Source organism: Crotalus tigris, unplaced genomic scaffold, assembly GCF_016545835.1.
Source record: "Crotalus tigris isolate CLP2741 ecotype Arizona unplaced genomic scaffold, ASM1654583v1 scf7180000018504.2861643, whole genome shotgun sequence".
Taxonomy (NCBI): Eukaryota; Metazoa; Chordata; class Lepidosauria; order Squamata; family Viperidae; genus Crotalus; species Crotalus tigris.
Window position 1 is genome coordinate 1,928,001 of NW_024097043.1, and position 19,231 is coordinate 1,947,231.

General features: G+C 42.4%; 1 protein-coding gene across 4 annotated transcripts in view; it reads right to left on the reverse strand.

Annotated features, from left to right (window-relative positions):
• The window catches only part of LOC120312467 (NACHT, LRR and PYD domains-containing protein 12-like), a 62,645-nt gene extending 53,040 nt beyond the window's left edge, over positions 1-9,605 (reverse strand). For 3 of the 4 annotated variants that reach the window (XM_039353228.1, XM_039353226.1, XM_039353229.1), the window contains exon 1: positions 9,490-9,605. The gene's annotated coding sequence lies outside the window, so the exon portion shown is untranslated. Of the gene's footprint in view, positions 1-7,621; positions 7,728-9,489 lie in introns of those variants that run through there. The other variant, XM_039353227.1, reaches the window with a different exon arrangement.
• Positions 9,606-19,231: the final 9,626 nt, after the last annotated feature.

Here is a 19,231-nt window from a genome sequence, read left to right on the forward strand (position 1 = left end):
GTTTATTAATTAAGGACATGAAAACAAAGGGGAAATAATTTTGCTTTTACAGTTAGAAAGACTATAGCAAGAATCGTACAAAGCTACAATGCCATCAATGACCAGGTAATATGGATTAATATTTGTAGACAACCCTTTAATATAAAATAACAATGATTCAAGTTTGTGTTTCAAACACAGATGCAGAAGACTGATGAGCTTTATGATCAAGTTCAATTTGAAATTGACGGAACATGCAAGTACGTGCTGCTCATGATTGGAGACTGCAAAAGGAACATGAAAGAGAAAAATGTAGTTAGATTGTATGGCTGAGGAAATTGAAATGAAGCAGCCGACTGTTCAATTTCTGCCATATAGTTTCTGCTAGATAATTAGACTGTAGTCAAATAACCCAAACGATACCACTTCATAGACATCACTAGATGGAGTATATAGAAAACAAATTGAGTACATTTGGAGGAGGAGGAGATGATATTATATGCCTCCTATTTTCAAGGGGAACATCAGGAATTGCTTTGAAATCCTTAACCTCATTGATAAAGAACCAGAGGAATTATGGAAAGACTTTCAAAAAGTTGTTAAAGAGTGTGAAAAGAGACTGCCAGACTGGATGTTAGAGCAACTGTGGAAACTGTAGAGAAGAGAAGGCAAACCTCAGAAAGACAAAAATCTCAAAATATTAGTTTCAAAGAGCTATGAAAAGAGACAAGAAGCATTATTACAACATCTGCAAAGAATCTGATGAAACAAAGGGTGCTGAGAAGCACAGACAATTTACCACCAAAATGTAGGTTTAAACATGAACATGTGCTAGTATCTAATGTCCACTTCTTATTTTTTTTTCACAAGCACCACTTCAGGTACCTCTTCTGATTCTTCATCTGACAGAACAATTCAGTTTGTCAAGGAAGAGTCTAGGATTTTTGCTCAGGAAAAAGCCACTTTAGATGAAGCATATGCAATGCCTTTAACACTTTTCTATTTCAGGTTTCAATAGGGCACCAAAAGGAAACTGGCTAATCAGATCCATAAAATCTCTGGGATGGACTATTTAATGAGACCATCCTGCCACAGAAGTTGATAGCAGGAGTGAGCTGATCATGACAAATGATGGATACAAACAAAATGGATTTTCAAAAAAACAAAACTCAGTTCTCACTCAAAGCACAAGTGACCAGATTCAAATTATCCTATTTCAGAGACATTATGGAAAGTTCTGGCTCTCTGGAAAAGTTCTAGTCCCTCCATAGGCATGAAAGCCAAAGCTGGGCAACTTTGGGCCAGTCATTTTCTCTTAGTCTAACTCACCTTACAGAAGAATAGGAGGAGGAGGAGGAAGTATTAGGTATGTTTGCTGCCTTGGGTTATCGATAAAAGGCAATAAAAATGGGTTGATAAATAGAAATAAATAGGCTCTAATGCTGGGAAAGATGGAAGAAGCAAGGTGTATGCATTCAGTTGCAGTGGCAATGGATGTTTAGAAGACTTGAAGGACCAGGCTAGGGTCAGTCCATCATGGAGAACATCTATTTCATCATTAATAGTCAATATTAACTTGATAACACATAATCATCATCACCATCCTCAGTGGCAATTACACTAGAACTACTACGTCACACTTCAAAGTAGAGTCCCTTCTTGACAATGAGAAAATCAACCTCATTGTCTGAGGAGCAAAATTGCTGAGTATCTGAGAGATACGCTGGTGGGACAACGTTTTCAAAGTGAGAAGGCAAGTACTACATTTATCTGAAATTATTATGACTGCCCCCAAAAGGAAAGTAGACTGCATAAAAAAATTAAACCCAGGCAAACATCCCATGCAGTGCCCACTTTCTCCACCTCTCTGGAGATTGAATAATTGGTCCTAATCTGCCTCTGCCAACACTTCTCTCACATACACAGGTGGGAGATGAAAATGTAACAAGATATATAACAAGATGAGACTGGAGCAAACCTGAGATAGGCCCCACAGTAGTGATTTAAAACAAAGCTTTAACTCGAACTCTATATCGTTTCCCAATACGGACGTATTATTTGTGATCTGCTGAGCTTTGTGCAATATGAAATTGCAAAGTAGGTAGTTCTGTATATATTTGGAACATGAGTATTGTAACCATGAAAAAAGGGGAACTGAAAGTAGCTGATGGATGCACGTTCCAATGTACACGGGTACATGTGGAAAGTTATGTTCAGCAGAAGGTCAGCAGGAAGTCAGTAGAAAGTCAGCAAAAGTCAGCAGACCATCTGACTACAGTCTTAGAATGAGAAAGGGTTGGGACTGGACCTGATTGATTTGCCATTGGCCTATAGCTGTCCTTTTGAAATCTGCTATTGCCATATGGTCCTCATTGCAATGGGTTATTAACGTAAGTGATGTTGTGTTATTTTGCATGCTATGTTCCACATTATTAGCAAAATAGACCTCTGAATCGTAAAGTAAGAATTATTGTTGTTGTGTTGCTGTCTCTTATCTTTTTCATTGGGTTTTTCCACGACACACACAAACCTTCCTCACACAGAGAAACCCAACAAACATACCTACCCTCGTTAAACAGAATCAGCAAAAGGAGATCCATTTACTGCCAGGGGTTTTCACTATCACAAACTGATTTGTTTCCACTTAAAATCGTACAGACATTTGTCCCAATGCAGAGCCCACCCAGAACCTGGTGCTTCTGTCTATATACTTTACTACTTCACTTCACTACTAACATTTGGACTTCTTTAACAATAATAAATACATAGGAGAAAGTAAGGTTTCTGAGTAGAGTCAAGGGGCAGTTTCCCCACAGAATGTAACCATCTGGAAGATGGGAAATGGCTTTCACTGGTGTGACTGTCACACTCTGGAATGCAAATGAAATTTATTTTGCTCCTATTCTTCCATTGTTAATTTCAGTAAAAACTAAATGATTTTAATTATTGAGATCAGTACAACAATGCGTATATAAATACATTGCTTGTTATAGGGAGTTTGATTAATGTATCTTGTTTTGCAAAAGATTCAGGCCTTCCTTGCCCCATTTTGTTTGTCTTTGGAAGGGCACTTGGTCAAAGTCTATGAACACCTCACAATTGGCTTGAGCAGCCAGTTCTGCAAGATTTGAATTCTGCTAATATCTTGCATTGGCTAAGAGCAAAACTCTTCTGCCACAGCAGGCTGAATGTTCACCCTCGGGTTCTGAGAATTCAAGATATAGAGAGATTGAGCTGCTTGGAGCATGACTGGAGGAACAGCTGATGCAAGATGGCTTGCATCTCGTAAGTAGGGACATAAAGTTGTCTGGCTGAAGCATGGCAAGCATCATTAAGATGGCCTTAAAATGCACTTAGTTGGAGTTGAAAATGAAAACCAAAAGCAGCTGCCTCAGAAAAGGTTCAGCATTGCAGAAGGAAGGAGTCATGTTAGTCTAAATGTTTATCAAACTACTCCGTGAACCATTATGAACCAAAGTTCATGGTCTTCCATATATATATAAGTCTTTGGTTATTCGGGTTTTCTCCCGCGTCAAATTTTGTTATCGTAGCTGTTTCTTCCTTTTAACTGCCAGTGGGGGTATGAACTGATTGGGTGAGAGCCTGGCTGTGTTCTGATTGGGTGGAGGTGTGTTCTGATTGGTTAGGAGCGTGGCTGTACTCTGATTGGATGGGGGGTTGGCTGTGCTCTGATTGGATGGGGGAGTGTTCTGTTTGAGTGAGGGTTTTGTTGTGCTCAGGTTAGTCTGAGTTGCAGGGGGATGTGAGATGCTGAGCTGCATTGCTATAATATGGCTTCGCATTCATGGTCGTGCAGCTCATGTATGTAGATCTTTGGTTACCAAACTAATTAGTTTGGTTACCAAACTAATCCAAAAAGAAACCCCCACTAAAACCCAAGACAGAGAACAAGAAAACGGCAAAGCCCTCCTCCCTTACATAAAAGGCACCACAGACAGAATCAGTAAGATCAGTAAGATCCTCCACAAAAACAACATTAAGACAGCATTCTGCACAAACAGAAAAATATCCACCATCCTAAGAAACCCCAAAGATAAAATTGAATTAGAGAATCAAGGAGTATACGAAATCCCATGCACCATTTGTCCCACCACATACATCGGACAAACCAACAGAAGAATAAGTGCACGCATTGAAGAACATAAGAACTCAGTCAAAAAAGAGGAACCACCTTCTTCCCTGGTTCAACACCTTAAAATCACAGGACATGAAATTTACTTTAAAAAGACCAGAACTATCACCAAAATTGAACACTTTAATAACAGAATAATCAGAGAAGCCATCGAGATAGAAAAACGCCCACACAGCATGAACAAATGAGATGATACCTCCCACCTATCAGCCATTTGGAAACCCACCCTTATTGACAAACGAGTCCCTAACATAAAGAATGACACCACACCCACACTCACAAAAGCCACACAGGATGTCACCACCACACATCCACGCAAAAAGCAAACCCAAACCCACACTGATGATGAGGCACGACCACAAACCAGAAGCCAGACCACATCTGCATCATTAGCCACTTTAAACCCCTCCAATCCATACATGAAGCAAACTGACACCCACCATGAAGATGAGGCACGACCATGAACACGAAGCCAAACAATAGCAATGCAGCTCACCATCTCACATCCCCATGCAACTCAGACTAACCTGAGCACAACAAAGCCCCCACCCAAAGAGAACACTCCCCCAACCAATCAGAGCACAGCCAACCCCCCATCCAATCAGAGCATAGCCAACCCTCCATCCAATCAGAGCACAGCCAAGCTCCTAACCAATCAGAACACACCTCCATCCAATCAGAACACAGCCAAGCTCTCATCCAATCAGTTCATACCCCCACTGGCAGTTAAAAGGAAGAAACAGCTACGATCACATATTGCTCCTAGAAGCACAAAGCCGAAAACACCAGCCTGAAGATGACGAATGAGACTTCGTCGAAACGTCGCCAAGACACTTCCAATTTGACGCGGGAGAAAACCCGAATAACCAAAGACCTACATATATATTCTGAATATACACTAATATTCAGAATATGGGAAACAATACATTTTATGTATACAGTTGAATAAATATAAAGAAGATCTGGTGGGATAGGTCCCACAACTGGGAACATGGCAATTAAAGGATACAATTTGCTCAGAAATAGAATGGAGAGAGGAGCTTCCCTGTGTTAAAAGTGTTCACAAGTATTCAGAAATCCTAATAAAAGAGCTCTATAACATTGTAAAGTACTGTGGATTAAGATTCATAGAGCAGTGATCAAAAACAGTACTATTGTTGGTGCCTAGTATTCCCCCAACCACCACCAATGAGAAGATATAGAGGATGATTCCCCAAAACAAAATGCAGAACTTACAAAGACGTTTAAAGCTTTAGCAATAGGAGTCTAATATATTGTGCAGAAGGGGAGAAAGTGACTGCTCCCTCCAAGTGATGAGTTCATTTGTCTACTGGGTCTGCATCTGAGTGTTTACAATTCTCTTTTTCTCTTTTGTGATTGTGATTCAATCTCTCCAAGAAATGTACATTCATCATCTTTGTACCAGTTTACATATCATAGCAAAAAAGAAAAGAAACTGTTCTTATTTCCTGATAACAAACTACCTACATGGTGCTTTAAATTCCTTATTCTTTAACCATTTGGAAGTCTTTCTGCCACACCCAAATCTGAGAAGGTCTGTCATTTCACAGGAGTCCCTGCATGATACAAGGTACAAGTAGCTGTGCTCAATTCCAGGGTGAAGGCACCAAGGAAATCTGCATCATCCTCTGTAGAAGGGTTGGATATGTTGTAATGGTGTCCAGTTCATGGGGTACAGCCAGCTCCAGGCTATTCCTTGCAGTACTTTGGAATGCAAAGGTGTCCCCAGTTTTCTTTCTCCGACATGGGAGGGGGGAGAGAGGCAAGTGCACATGCAAGTCCATGTAGACTCAGGATTGGAGGGCATTCTAGCATTGCAGGGAAGCAATTCCTATTTAGGGGTAACATCCCCTAAACTCCACTGAAGATGTTACCCAGCCTGATAAAGAAATGTTCGGAAATCAACCCACAAAGTTACAGGTATAATCCAATGCTGAATTGCAAAGCAAGTGAAAATTACTTTGCCCATTCCCATTTCTGCTTGCTGTAAAGAACAGTTTCACTTTCACAGGCATAGGTATTAATTACCCCAACCTTCCCCCTGCTTGTATTTCCTGTCTGTTTCTTTACTGTTGATGATTAATCCTAAAAGGCAGAAGATATCCATTACTTCAGTACAGGTAGTCCTTGACTTATGACTGTACTGGAGCCTGCCCATCACAATCGTACGTTGTGACAGTGGGTCATCATGTGACCAGACCCAATTTTAAAGCTGTTTTTCTGTCAGCCAGAAAACAAATGCCAATGGGTGGGTTTTTGCCCAAAACAGGAAGTAAAGTTTTTAGCAAAAAATCTCATAAATCCTGCCAATGTGATTGAGAAAAGCATGCAGGAGAGTGAGAATGAGAAAGGCCTTTTGCAGGAGCAGATTTCTGCTCAGGTAAGCCTAGATTTCATTTTAACATCAGTGTGGAGACATCTATGGCCTACGACAATATTAGGCCATAGGACCTCAGCTGTTGGATTACACAGAGGCCCATAAACAGTCAGTCACTAAACTAAACATAAGGCAGGGCTGTTTATTTATTTATTTATGAGACTTATATACCGCTTTAAGTGCAAGCACTCTCTAAGCGGTGTACACCAGTAAGCAATGTATATATATATATTTACATTGCCCCCAACAATCTGGGTCCTCATTTTACCTACCTCGGAAGGATGGAAGGCTGAGTCAACCTTGAGCCGGTGAGATTTGAACCACTGACCTGCTGAACATGGACTGTATTACTCCAGACCAAAAGCAACAAGTTATTCTAGCTCCTCACCAATAAAAATCAGGATCAGGATGCCCGAAGTTCTACCTCTCTGGGAGTGGCAACTAACAACAGAGGAAGAGATAACCCAGGGAGCTCTTAATCTCATTCAGAAAGAGAAGGATTGCAGCTATACGTTTTTAATGAAGAAATTGTTGTGCCCTGACTCTCTACACTTCCAGAAAGAAGTATTCTTGACTAGTTCTTGCAAAATGTAACATAGATATTTAATTGACAACTGAAACAGACTCTTTAAATGTGCTGCCTCCCAATCCAAGAGCACAGAAAGTACCCAAGGAAATTCCCTCCCATTCGTGAATTGCAGTGGGAGGGGGAGCCCTGAAAGCAGATATTCTCTGTGCGGGTTTGCGCCCCAAAGAGCAAGAGGCACCCACTGTCACAGCTCTGGACTATGACTGTTCCAGAAGGCCTTTGAGACTGGACTGTTGTGGGACTTCTGTTGGCAGGAATGGAATTATTACGCTTCTATGATTAACTTCACTTTTAGACTGTATATTAAATTTTATTCTATTGTGTTATTTTATTGCTGAACTGGATCTTGTGGTTCCTCCTATATATTGTAACCATTTAAACCCCTCACTGGAGGGGACCACTACTGCACATTCTTAAATATATGAACAAATATAGAGAAAAGAACTGTTTTGGGGGAATCCATTGAAAATATTTTGGGGTTGGCACTTTTTATAAGTCTTACTTTTAATGGATGAGAAACTGGTTCACAATCCTCATTGATCTCCAGCAGATGCTCACAAGGAGGTCAGGATAGGCAGAAAAAAGCCTCGTTCTGCCAGCAGATCCAAATTTCCAGCATCCTCTTATTCCAACCTCTTCTCCAATGAGAGCCCATGATGGACCACAACAAACCCCAGTCCTTGCCAGCTTCTCCCCTCCTTGGCAGCTCCCAGACAACCATCAGGAGCAGCAGAGAGGACAAACCTCTCTCCTTCCCTACAATTTTCTCTCAAGGCTAAATGATTTGAGGAACATCTTCACCTCCCCTCCCCCCCCCCGACCACTTTCCCAAGCTGACAGCTCCAACATGCTGTACTTCGTTAGGCAGACTCAGATTCAACAGACTAGAACTGATGGATATGAGTATCAGAATCAGACAGTGACTTCCATATCACAGTTGCATGAGCTATGTCACCCTTGCCATTCACATCACCCACTAGCCACATCACCCACAGATCAAACCATGCTGGGGGGTCCCAACCTCTGCATCTGGCCCATAATCAGTGATGGGATTTAGTTTGGCAGAACCGGTAGCTAATTTTTTGTTGCTCAGACCCAGAACAGGCTTCTGGAAGCAGCATCCACACAGAGAACCAGTTGTTCACATATTTGAATCCCACCACTGCCCATAATGCCTTGTACACCTGGCACATAAGACCTTTTTCCTTCTTTCTCAGAAGACACATGAGGCCCAGATCCGCTTTTGACAGGCAGGGACATGTTTCCTGGTAAACTAATGCCCCAGTCCTCACCTCTTCTGCTGAAACATGTCATTAAACATTTGTGGGAGGACAGCACACACACACACCAGAGAAAGAAATATTTTGAGAAGATTAAAAGGCAGAATATTATATTTTCCCAAAGGATCTTAAAGGCAGAAAAGCAGGGCCAGTTTTTCTTAATAGCCCCCAGCAGAAAGTCAGGAAACCACCTTTTAGAAATGCAGATTTGTTAATCCCATTCAGCCCCATTCATGAGCAAATACCACCAGGCAGAAGCCCATTCAAAACAGAATATTTTGAAATCCCCTGCAGCAAAACTGACAGCTAACAATAGCAAAGTAATAGAATTAGAACCAGCAATCCCTCACCCAAAAAAACCCAACACAGAAAGTAAGCCATCAGCCACAGCCCCCGAGACGCAGGATATGACTTTAGGACATAATAGGATTAATCCATCAATACCAAAAAGGCACACTGAACCTCAGGTCAAAGTTCATGCCACAGGAACGGGAATTCCAAACACAAAAGCCCAAGAAGGTATAAAAACCCACCACTCCCAGCTACATGTGGTCAGCTGCTCCAGAGCCTCATGACTTGCGGTTCTGCTCTTCAATAAATTACAACCATCTTTCTAAAGCAGTCTCCATTTTGTTTATTCCCAGTAAGGAGTGGACCCTGATAAAGATTTTTTCATTCAACACATTAGAAGCACAGATAGCCTGAGAGGTTGAACTCTACAAAGCATTTCAGCACACTGAAAAGCCAGGAGAGTTTGTAAATATGAAATCATAGGGATTTCATTCTGATGTCAAGTACACCCCCTGTATGAGGAACCAGATCTTGAGGCTCTCTAAGCAAAACTTCCAAAAAATCTCTGTATGCTTATAGGCTGATAGTGGGAATCAGGGTCCCTCAGTTGCCAGCCCCACTCCAAGCTCAGATGAAGGGCCGCTTTCGTTCCTGGAGATGTTTCCCCCCTACACAAATTATGCTGAAATGTCTTTCTCAGAAGCCTTATATTTTTGCAAAGCATTAGCCCAGAACAGTCTATTGTGCACACAACTATGTTACATAAAATCCAACCCAGCATTTAGGATGGCAGGCTTACCTTTTTGTGGCAAAAAATAAGGTCTGAAACTAAATTGGTCCCGTATTGGTAAGCAGACAATAAAATGCTGTCCTTCGCAGGCCTCCTGTTAAAAGCACTTTCATTTTCAACAGTGCCCCTCCCTTCCTCCTTGTGTTTATTGTGTGAGTCGCTTTCCTCTGTGCTGTCTTTTTTTTTTTTTTAACAAAACAAAGGTTCATTGGAGAATAACATAAACAGAATAAAAGAGAAAAGAGAAAGAATAGAAGAGAGGAGCGTTTGCAAACGCAGCCCCCTGGATCCTTCCCTATGGATTGGATTCCAGGAGCGCACTGGCTTGGTTTCAAGATCTGCATTTTATGCCCCTACAATGCATATCACATCTAAGCAGCTTTTTCATCTTTATAGATGTACTCTGAAGTTGTACTTTGTTAACCTGACCTCTTCCGTCCATCTGCTGTTATCTTGTTTATTTGTAATTCTCACCTTCGGTCTGTGTTGTCTTGAGACAGCTCCTTCAAGAGAGGAAAAGTTTCACAGCAGTTCTGCTTAATCGGTCCTATCAAATAAGAGGGCTGTAAAAGCCTGGAAAAGATGCCTTTAAACAAAGGTTTAAACCCACTGCTTCACTTAATGTCTTCCAGTAATACTTTTCCTGATTCTTTCTCAACCTCTGGCAAATTTGTAATACCAGGAAAGGGTTTTGGGGCATGTGCAGATTCTTTTTCTCCTCTTTGCAAGAGATGGAGGAGGCCAAGGACCTGAAGACAAAACTCTTCTGAGGAGAGTCGAAGGTGCTCTAGAAAAGGGTGCCCTCCTTTTTCCCCTTCAGCTTTGTAGGAGAAATATTTGTCTAACTACTATATTCCTGTCAATTCCCTTCTGAAGCTCTTGCTGTTTGTGGGTATGTGGTACCATTGCTATCAATCTTGATATTGAACTTTGCAAACTAGCTGTGGCATTGTTTGTATTAGATCAGTGATGGTGAACCTTTTAGAGATCGAGTGCCCAAACTGCAACCCAAAACCCACTTATGTATTGTTGGGTGGGCACGACCCACTGGCTGGTCGTGGCCAGGGTGGACATGGCCACCTCGATGTTGCTCCTGAGGAGGGATGCCTGTGGGGGCTGGGCAGGGTTGGGGGAGATCTTTGGCGGGTGGGGCAGTAGGGCAGGAGGCTCGTCCTGCAGGGTGAGGTGAGGTGAGAGAGGGGGCAGGGCAGGGGTGCCATTGCCTTGAGGCAAGGCAAGGCGAGGCAGGGGCTGGTTCAGACAAAGGGTGGCTCCGGTGAGGAGGAGATGGAGGAAGAGGGTTTAAACAAGCTTAGCAACCGGAGTGGGGATCCCCCCCAAAACAAACATGGTTCGGGGTAATCTCAAAGCATGACAGAAGAGACCAAAACTTGTTGCAACCACCCAGCAGATGGGAGGGGAATAAAAACCAAACAGCCCCCCCCCCCCCAATCCTCAACAGAAATGCTCACGACAACGAAAGTCTCGGACGGGGAAGAGAGCGGGCAGGCGGGCGTCTTGTTCAGCTGATGACTTGAGGTGAAGGGGGCAGCTACACCCCCTCCCGAATGCTGCCCTCTCACGAAGGCAGGATGAAAACCCAAAAAGCAACAAGGGGAAAAAAATTAAAACAGAAGAATGTCTCGCAATGGTTTTCTTCCCCACTTCCTTCTAGCTGCAGTTTAAATATGTAAAGACCACAAAAGAAAAAACTTGGCTTTCTCTCATTTTAATTCAAAAGGCAGGAATGGGAGGATTGGGGGGGTTGTTTGTTTCAAAGGAAGGGAGAAATGCTGGCTGAGGAATTCTGGGAGTTAAAGTCCACAAGTCATAAAAGGGCCAAGTTTGAAGACCCCTGTTGTAAGCCAATGTTTGGAAACACCTCCATGACAGGCAGGTTTTGCATACACATGTGTGTTTGGGACTACGTCACCTCATTCAAGTCTGGTTCCTGCTGAACATGGGTATCCACTTAAAATTAGGGAGCTCCTAATTTTTCAGCCCTTCCAATGCGCAGCTCCCCTCCTTTATCAAACCGACAGCCAAAAGAACAGGAATTGCCTGAAGACAGAAACCGATGAAAGTTGAATCAGTTTTCAAGGCAACTTAATCAGGAAAAAGGTCCAAACATGCCCAGGTCAGTCGATTGTCTCAACAACTTAAACCAACTCTGAGTGGCTGCTCCTCCACTTCCGCTTACTGAGTCCGGGAACCCCCCCCCCCGGCTTAAAAATTTCTTGGGTGAGCCCAACACACGGCTTTTCCAATGACTGGAGGATGGCGCTTCCATCATCCAGAGCCAGACATATCCCCGGCCTGCTCGCTGGCAATGACGCTGGAAAATTGGTCCAAAAAGAGCCAGTTGGTTAGCTCTGATTCTCAAAGCTTGCAGCTTCGGACAGAGAAAGCCCCCACACAGCGGCGGAAGGACCAACACCCAGCTGGGCTGACAACAAGCCCTTGGGGCTCTGGCACCCAAACTCAATCGGCCAGTCGATCCCCCGAATCAGAGAAGCCGTCGTCTGCATCACACACTGAATCACAAGCCTGGGAAGAGAGACAGACCGACCAAAGTGAGCTGCCATCCCCCTCCCATAGCTGCCACCACTGCCCCTCCCTGCCCGGGCTCCGAGCCGGCCCACTCACTGCCAGAGCTTGCCCAGTGTCTTCCTGAGCTTGGCATTGTGCAGCTGTGGGTACTGGTCGGCCAGCTTCCTGCACACCGCCTGCACCCAGACCATGAAGGGGTTCATGGGCTGCTTGACATGTGGCTTGGCCTTCAGCACCTCGTGGCATGGGCAACAGGCTCCAGCCCTTCAGCACCTGCGAGACGTTGTCCCAGATGCAGATGGGGAAACGCTCGTCCATAGTCAGCCCTGCCTGGCTTAATCAGAGCCTGCCTGGGCCGCCAGCTCTGCCACCTCCATCGCCATTGCCACGCATGAGGCTGGGCAGCTAACTTCTCCCCGGCCCCTGGATGAGGTAGAAGGGGACAGATCCAGATCCCCTCACCCAACCCTGCTCTCTCTGGCCGGCTCCTTGGCTTACCAGAGCCTGCCTGGGCCGCTGGCTTACCAGAGCCTGCCTGGGCCGCTGCCACTGCCGCGCACAAGGCTGGGCAGACAACTTCTCCCCAGCCCCTGAAGAAGGCAAAAGGGGCCAGAACCCAATCTCCCCCTCCCAAGCATTGCTGCCGCCGCCACCATTGACCCACGAGGCTGGGCAGCTGGTGACTGAATGTTGCCTTGTTGGGGCCTGCTGAGGCCAGCAACCAGCTGTGGCAACTTCAAATTTAATCTTTATTTAAGCAAGAATTGTAACCAAATGAGACTTGAAAAAAACCTTAACATTGGAACACACTGGAAATCTTTGATGCTAAAAATGTTCGTTAACTATATATATCCATCAACCAAAGGAAATGACTCAGAATTGTTTTTCTTAGATTTGTAAATATTTTTAAAAGTTTGATGCATAGTTTCAGTCTTTGCATACATACACATTTTTAATGCATTCTCAGAATATCTTTGTAAGTTTGTTTCTTTGTGAAGGTGCTTTTTATTTTATTTTTTATGTCTTTATGTTTGTGTGTAGGACACACAGATTTATTTATTAAGGGAAGAAATAGACAACAATACCTAAGAGAACTGAAAGAATTGTAACTCAATTCTTGCTGGAGTTGAGGACATTTTTGGGATTATAGATAACTATGCTGTTTTGACTAAAGAGAGCCTAATGTTAGACAATGGAAAGAAGAAGAAAACTGATCTAGTAAAGTAGTTGGAGGGAAAGAGACATATGGATATGGATAGGAGATGGGGAAGAGAACATGTTAATGGAAGTGGGAAAGCTTCCCCTCCCTTTTCAGTTCAAACTTGTAAATTTTATGGCAGGCTGAGAGGTTGTTAATAGGGGAGAAGGGGAACATATGTTTAATAATAAAGGGAAAGGATTGACTCATGTAAAGGTGATAGAAAAGCAGCAGGCATGTGGAAAGCTAAGGAAAATGACACACAGCTGAAAGAAGGAATGTTGAATGTTTGAGAAGGAGGAGTTAGAGAATGATTTCTTTTTGGAAGCTTATGCATGTTGTGGATGGTATACACAGTGGCTGAATAGGTTGTGACATCTAGTGGTGAGACCATTTCAATGCATACAGGCTTCAGCTCTGGAAAACTTGCTTTGTCCCCTTTTGAAATGATGTATGGGAGATTGTTTGTTGCACGAAGGTTCAAGAATGTCAATGAAGAAGAGAAGAATGTTACTCAGTATTTGCATAATCTGGCACAGGTTTTATTTTCTATCTCAGTACTGGCCCAGACTGCCCTACCACCTGTCTCTGACCGATCGTTGTTCCTGGAGAGTGGGTTCGGGTAAAAGAACTGTCACCTATAAGAACCAGCCCTAAGTGGTCCCGGCCCTGTCAAGTCATCCTGAGCACCTCAACTGCAGTGAGAGTGGAAGGAATCAAGGTGTGGGTCCAGTTCTATCATCCCCTCTTCAGTAGTAAGCCCAGCAGATGGAGGGCCTGAAAGTGAAATTTCAACCTGACTCACTTATTGAACTGTTTCTATCTAACTAGGAGAAAGCTTCAATGGACTGGACTACCCTGGAAGTCGGGTTTGTGGTATCTGGACTGTGTATTGCTACATTTTAATTTTGTTGCTGTTGTTTCCCTCATGCCTTCTTTTGAAGAAGGAAGGATGGCGCAGACCATGGTCCAATACTAGCCTTAATATGTTTGATCCTCAGGATGGCTCAATGTTCCAAAACTGACTTACAAAATCAAGGGTGTGAACAATAGATCACAATTACCAAATATAAGAGACAGACTAGCAAGAGACTGGTTTATCACTCGCCTATGAGTGTAAAGGAACAAAAGGAAGTTGTGTTTATAACAAGACTACATATTCCACTTGCAAAATTGGGGATAGGGTCATTTGTTATGATCCTGTCAATACAATAAAGCCCTACCAACAACTTCAAATCTGGGCATATGGAGGGACACACAGACAATACCTCTTGGGCAAGAATGACATGAGACTTATGGATAGTGCCAGTCTGCTTTGATGCATGTAAAGCAATTGACTATAATCAAGCTAAATGGACTAAATGTGAAGCGCTGGGATGCGAGGTGGAGCACTGCAAAGTGGTATATAGGGGTATACAGGGGTAACACAATCTGGCACAATCAAGGGAAAGTTCAATGTAATTAAAGGAGTCAGTATTTCCCAATGTGACGCTGATTCCTGCAACCCAGTGTGATTCGAGATAACCAGATCAGTGGATTTCTCAACATCATTTGGACTAGCTATTGATGGAACTGGAGCAGACTCCCAGATGCAAATATGGGTTCAAGTATATCACTGTCCCAGAAACATTTTAGAGTTTTTCACTTTTTTATGATGAATTGGAAACCACAATTGAGATCCCCTCAGTAGCAAAAAAACTTTTTATTGATCTGTCCGAAAGAATTGCTTCATCTCTAAATGCAACTGTTACATGTGTGTGGGTAGTAACATGGGTGAACAATGGCCTTGGGAAGCACATGAAATAAATCTAACTGCTCTGACTAGTCAAAATATCACTTGGAAAGCCAGCCAATGTTCTAACTCTCACTGCAGTACCAAAGGAATATACATCATTGGTCACCAAGTAACAGAAAGCATTCTGTTGCACAATTAAAAAGGGAGGAATGTAGGGTTTTGTAAATGGAACTAGAAAAAAAAAAGATTTAGCCTAACTATTGCTATCTCGCATCTCTAATCAAATTTCATGCAAGCGTGGGAAACATGTACACAGATGTGATGTACTGAAGGAGGGAATAAGAAAGTGTACAGGAATGATTGATGTCTTTCTTATATTGTAATAACTCTGTTGTCTAATTTTCATTGGCTAACAAGTTTATAAAGCAACACTACTAACTTTCTAAGGTGTGGCACTTCTGAACACAACTGCTGCCAGTGTTCAGATTGTGTTCCCACCCTGGACTTAATTCGATTGAAATAAAGTGCTGTACCTTTAAGAAAACTCATGAAATCTGGCCCATAATATCATCCACCCTCCTGGTATGTAAGACCTTTTTTCTTCTTTCTCAGAGGGCATCAGGGAATAAACAGGGACATGCAAAACTAATGCCCCAGGTCTCACCTCTTCTGCTGAAGCATGTGATTAAACATGAAAAGCACAGCCAGCCTGAGGTTGAACTCTACACAGCATTTCAGCACATTGAAAAGCCAAGAGAGTTTATCAATATGAAATTATAGGGATTTCATTATTGTATCAAGCATAAACCCTGTATGAGGAGCCAGATCTTGAGGATCTCCAAGCAAAACTTCCCCCCCAAAATATGTGCTTATAGGGTTATGATGGAGATCGGGATCCCTCTATTGCCAGCCCCACTTCAAGCTCAGATGAAGGGCCTCTTTCTTTCCTGGAGATGTTTCCTTCCCACACAAACTATGCTGCAATGTCTTTCCCAAAGGCCTTATTTTTTTTGCAAAGCATTGGCTGCTCCCCAGAAGAGACTATCACACAAATACATACCACAAAATCCATCCCTCTCATATTTAAGCACCTAGGATGTAAGGCTTACTATTCTGTGATGAAAAAAGGGGACCTGAAAGTTAAATTGATTCTGAATTTGTAAACAGTCAGATAAAGTTTTATCCTTTGCAGGTCCAGATAAAAGCATTTTCGCTTTCAAAAGTGCCCCTCCCTTCCTCCTTGTATTTATTGTATGGGTCGTGTTTCCTCTGCGGTATCTTGAGGCAGCTGCTTCAAGAAAGGAAAAGTTTCACAGCAGTTCTGCTCAATCGGTCATATTAAATAACTGGGCTGTAGAAGCCTTGAAGAGATATCCTTCCTCTACAAAGGTTTAAATGAAGATACACATCCACTACTTCATTCCACACCTTTCCTGGTTCTTTTGGATTGTCCTACAGAGCAGGGGTCCCCAACCTATGGGCTGCGGCCCATTGCTGGGCCGCAGCGTCTTGGCCATCGGGCTGCGTGAATGGGTGGCAGGTGTGGACGTGCATTGGTGTGTGCTCCCCCTCCACTCGTGCTAGTGCCCATGGCCCCATTTGCACATGCACATGGGCAAGAATGGGGTCACTAGCAGATGTGCATGGCCCATTTGCACATGCTCAAACAGGGCTGCCCACATGCGCACAGCCCATTCACACATTCGTGCGGGGTTAGCGCATGCATGCATCCTTATTTGCACGACAAACACAAATTTACCAGATGGTCTCCTTCCCTCTGGGCCGCGAGCTGGGAAAGGTTTGAGACCTCTGCTATAGAGTTGTAATACTAGGAAAGGGTTTCTGGCCATGTGCAGATTCTTTTTCTCCCATTTGCAAGAGATGGAGAAGGCCAAGGAACTGGAGGGGCTACAGGGAAGATAAAACTCTTCTGAGGAAAGTCCAAGCTGCTCACACAAGTCTAAAAAATGGTCCCCTCCTTTTTTGCCCTCAGCTGTGTGGGAGAAGTATGTGCCTAACTACTATGTTTCTGTCGATTCCCTTCTAAAGCTCTTCCTCTTTGTGAGTGTGTGGTACCATTGCTATCAATCTTGCTACTGAACTTTGGAAACTAGCTTTGCTATTGCTTGCATTAGACTGTTGGTGAATATTAATTTGGGAACTTGGTGAGATTTCCTTCAGTGGGTTTGGTCCTTTTGCCAGCTTTTTGCTAATGGGTATCAATTGTTCCATTGGAGTCTGATTGATATAAGCAGCTACTGACTTTCCAACAAGCAGGTTTTCTGGCCAAAACTTTTTTACAGCTCTTATTTTAGGGGTGGCATTTTTCAAGTACTGGCCCATTTGTCTACTCTTGGGTGTTGTTGTCCACAGCTCATTGCTGCCAGCACTTAAAATTTGTCCTCCTATTTAATCCTGGGACAAGCAGGCAAAATGAAGCAGGAGGAAGCTCCCTGGATGCCAGCTTTTGTGTCAATAATAAATGCATTGAATATTGAACATTCAGTGACAAGAGTTTTTTATATATATATATATAGCTATATATTTTGCAGTGTTAGCAATGGAAGTCAGATCACCACTATGCATTAGCAATTCCTTAATATAAATACATGCCAAATAAAAATATAAACACTAAAATACTGAAGATGTTGCATTCACTGATCTTATTCTGCATTGTAATTACCCCTCCTTCATAGATAATGTAACTCTGGACAATCTTTGAATGTACGTTAAGCGAGAACTACTTGCAAGAGCTGCCTGTGCTTTTCAATATGCGCTTTAGAGTGTCCTTGCAGCTATAACCATATGCAGGGCCAGTTCAGTATGTAGGAATAGAAAGTTTAATAATATTTATTTTTTTAAAAAAGTGTCTGGCTGAAGAGAAAGTTCCAGCTGTAGAATTTGTTTCAATTCTCCAAAATTCCTGGCTTCATAATATCACATTTGAAAAAATCAACTCTGAGCATGACATTTCCAGCAATTGTAATAATTTGAACCAGAGTAATACATTATCAATAAAACATACCAGTTTTCTTCAAATATAATGTTCTATGTAAATTTTATATTTTTTCCATTGAAATTCCCATTGTTGCATATCAATTATTCTGTTCAAATTCTGCATTAGTTTAATCATAAAATATTTATTTTTTTCAGCTTTTAAATTGTATTTTACCACCCCGCAACTTATAAATGAGTCATAGCAAATGCTCCACATCTTGTGTTATAAAGTTTCCAAACTCAGTCAAGTCTCTAAGAGTTTGCCTTGGTTTTGTAATTACTCTAGAACTATGCAGCTTATTTGAAAATATTCAAATTGGTTTGATGTTCCCGACTATTTTAAAGAAAGAATTTCAAAGGATTTCTGTCTTGTTTGAAGAATCAGAATGTCCACTTCTCCTTGAAAGTTCAGTTTGCTTATCCCTTTTATTTTATAAACCTCCATCAAATAGAAAAAGAATGGTCCCTGAAATAATTTACATTTTGGATTTCCACATACTCCTGACAACCTACAAACACTGAATTCTTACTCCTAAACTTCACTAGTTTCTTTGATCCTTTGCTCATTTGGCTTTCTGTTTTAAAATCTCCTCTCAGTAGCCATGGCATAAATGTCCTAAATGTTTCATTGTTGGCAGACTAGGGAGGGAGAGAGAGAGGGAAAGAGGGAGAGGGGGAGAGAAGGAGAGGGAGAAAGGGAGGGAGGGAGAGAGAGGGAGAGAGAGAGGGAGGGAGGGAGAGAGAGGAGGGAAGGAGGGAGGGAGAGAGAGAGAGAGAGATCTGTTAACAATCTATTATTGTATTTAATTCATAAAAATCTACAACAGCTTCATACATGCCACTAATCACTACAATCATTATCTCTGATCCATCTGGGATCAAATATCTTCGTTTGCTTCTTAATAATAAAATTTTCCTTTAAGATTTTCTTTGGAAGCTTTGCCAACAATATCTAATCTTCCAATATCCTAAACCTCTGCTGTAAATATTGAAGAAACCTCACTGTGAAATTTATTTTAATCTCCCACCAAAAAATAAGTCCCCAGTAATTCTCTATCAGGGCTGTGCAGGGACCCACCTGACCATCTCTGAGGGCAGACCCAGACCTCCAAATATAATCTAATCTATCTCAGATAATTCCAGGTTTTATTTGGTTTCATTCTTTCTACATTTTATCTAATTCAAAAAACTTGATTTCCATTGTCTTTTGGAGGATTTCCTATCTCTTTAAAAACTATCCATTTAGGAGGGAAATTCTTTTTTTTATATTA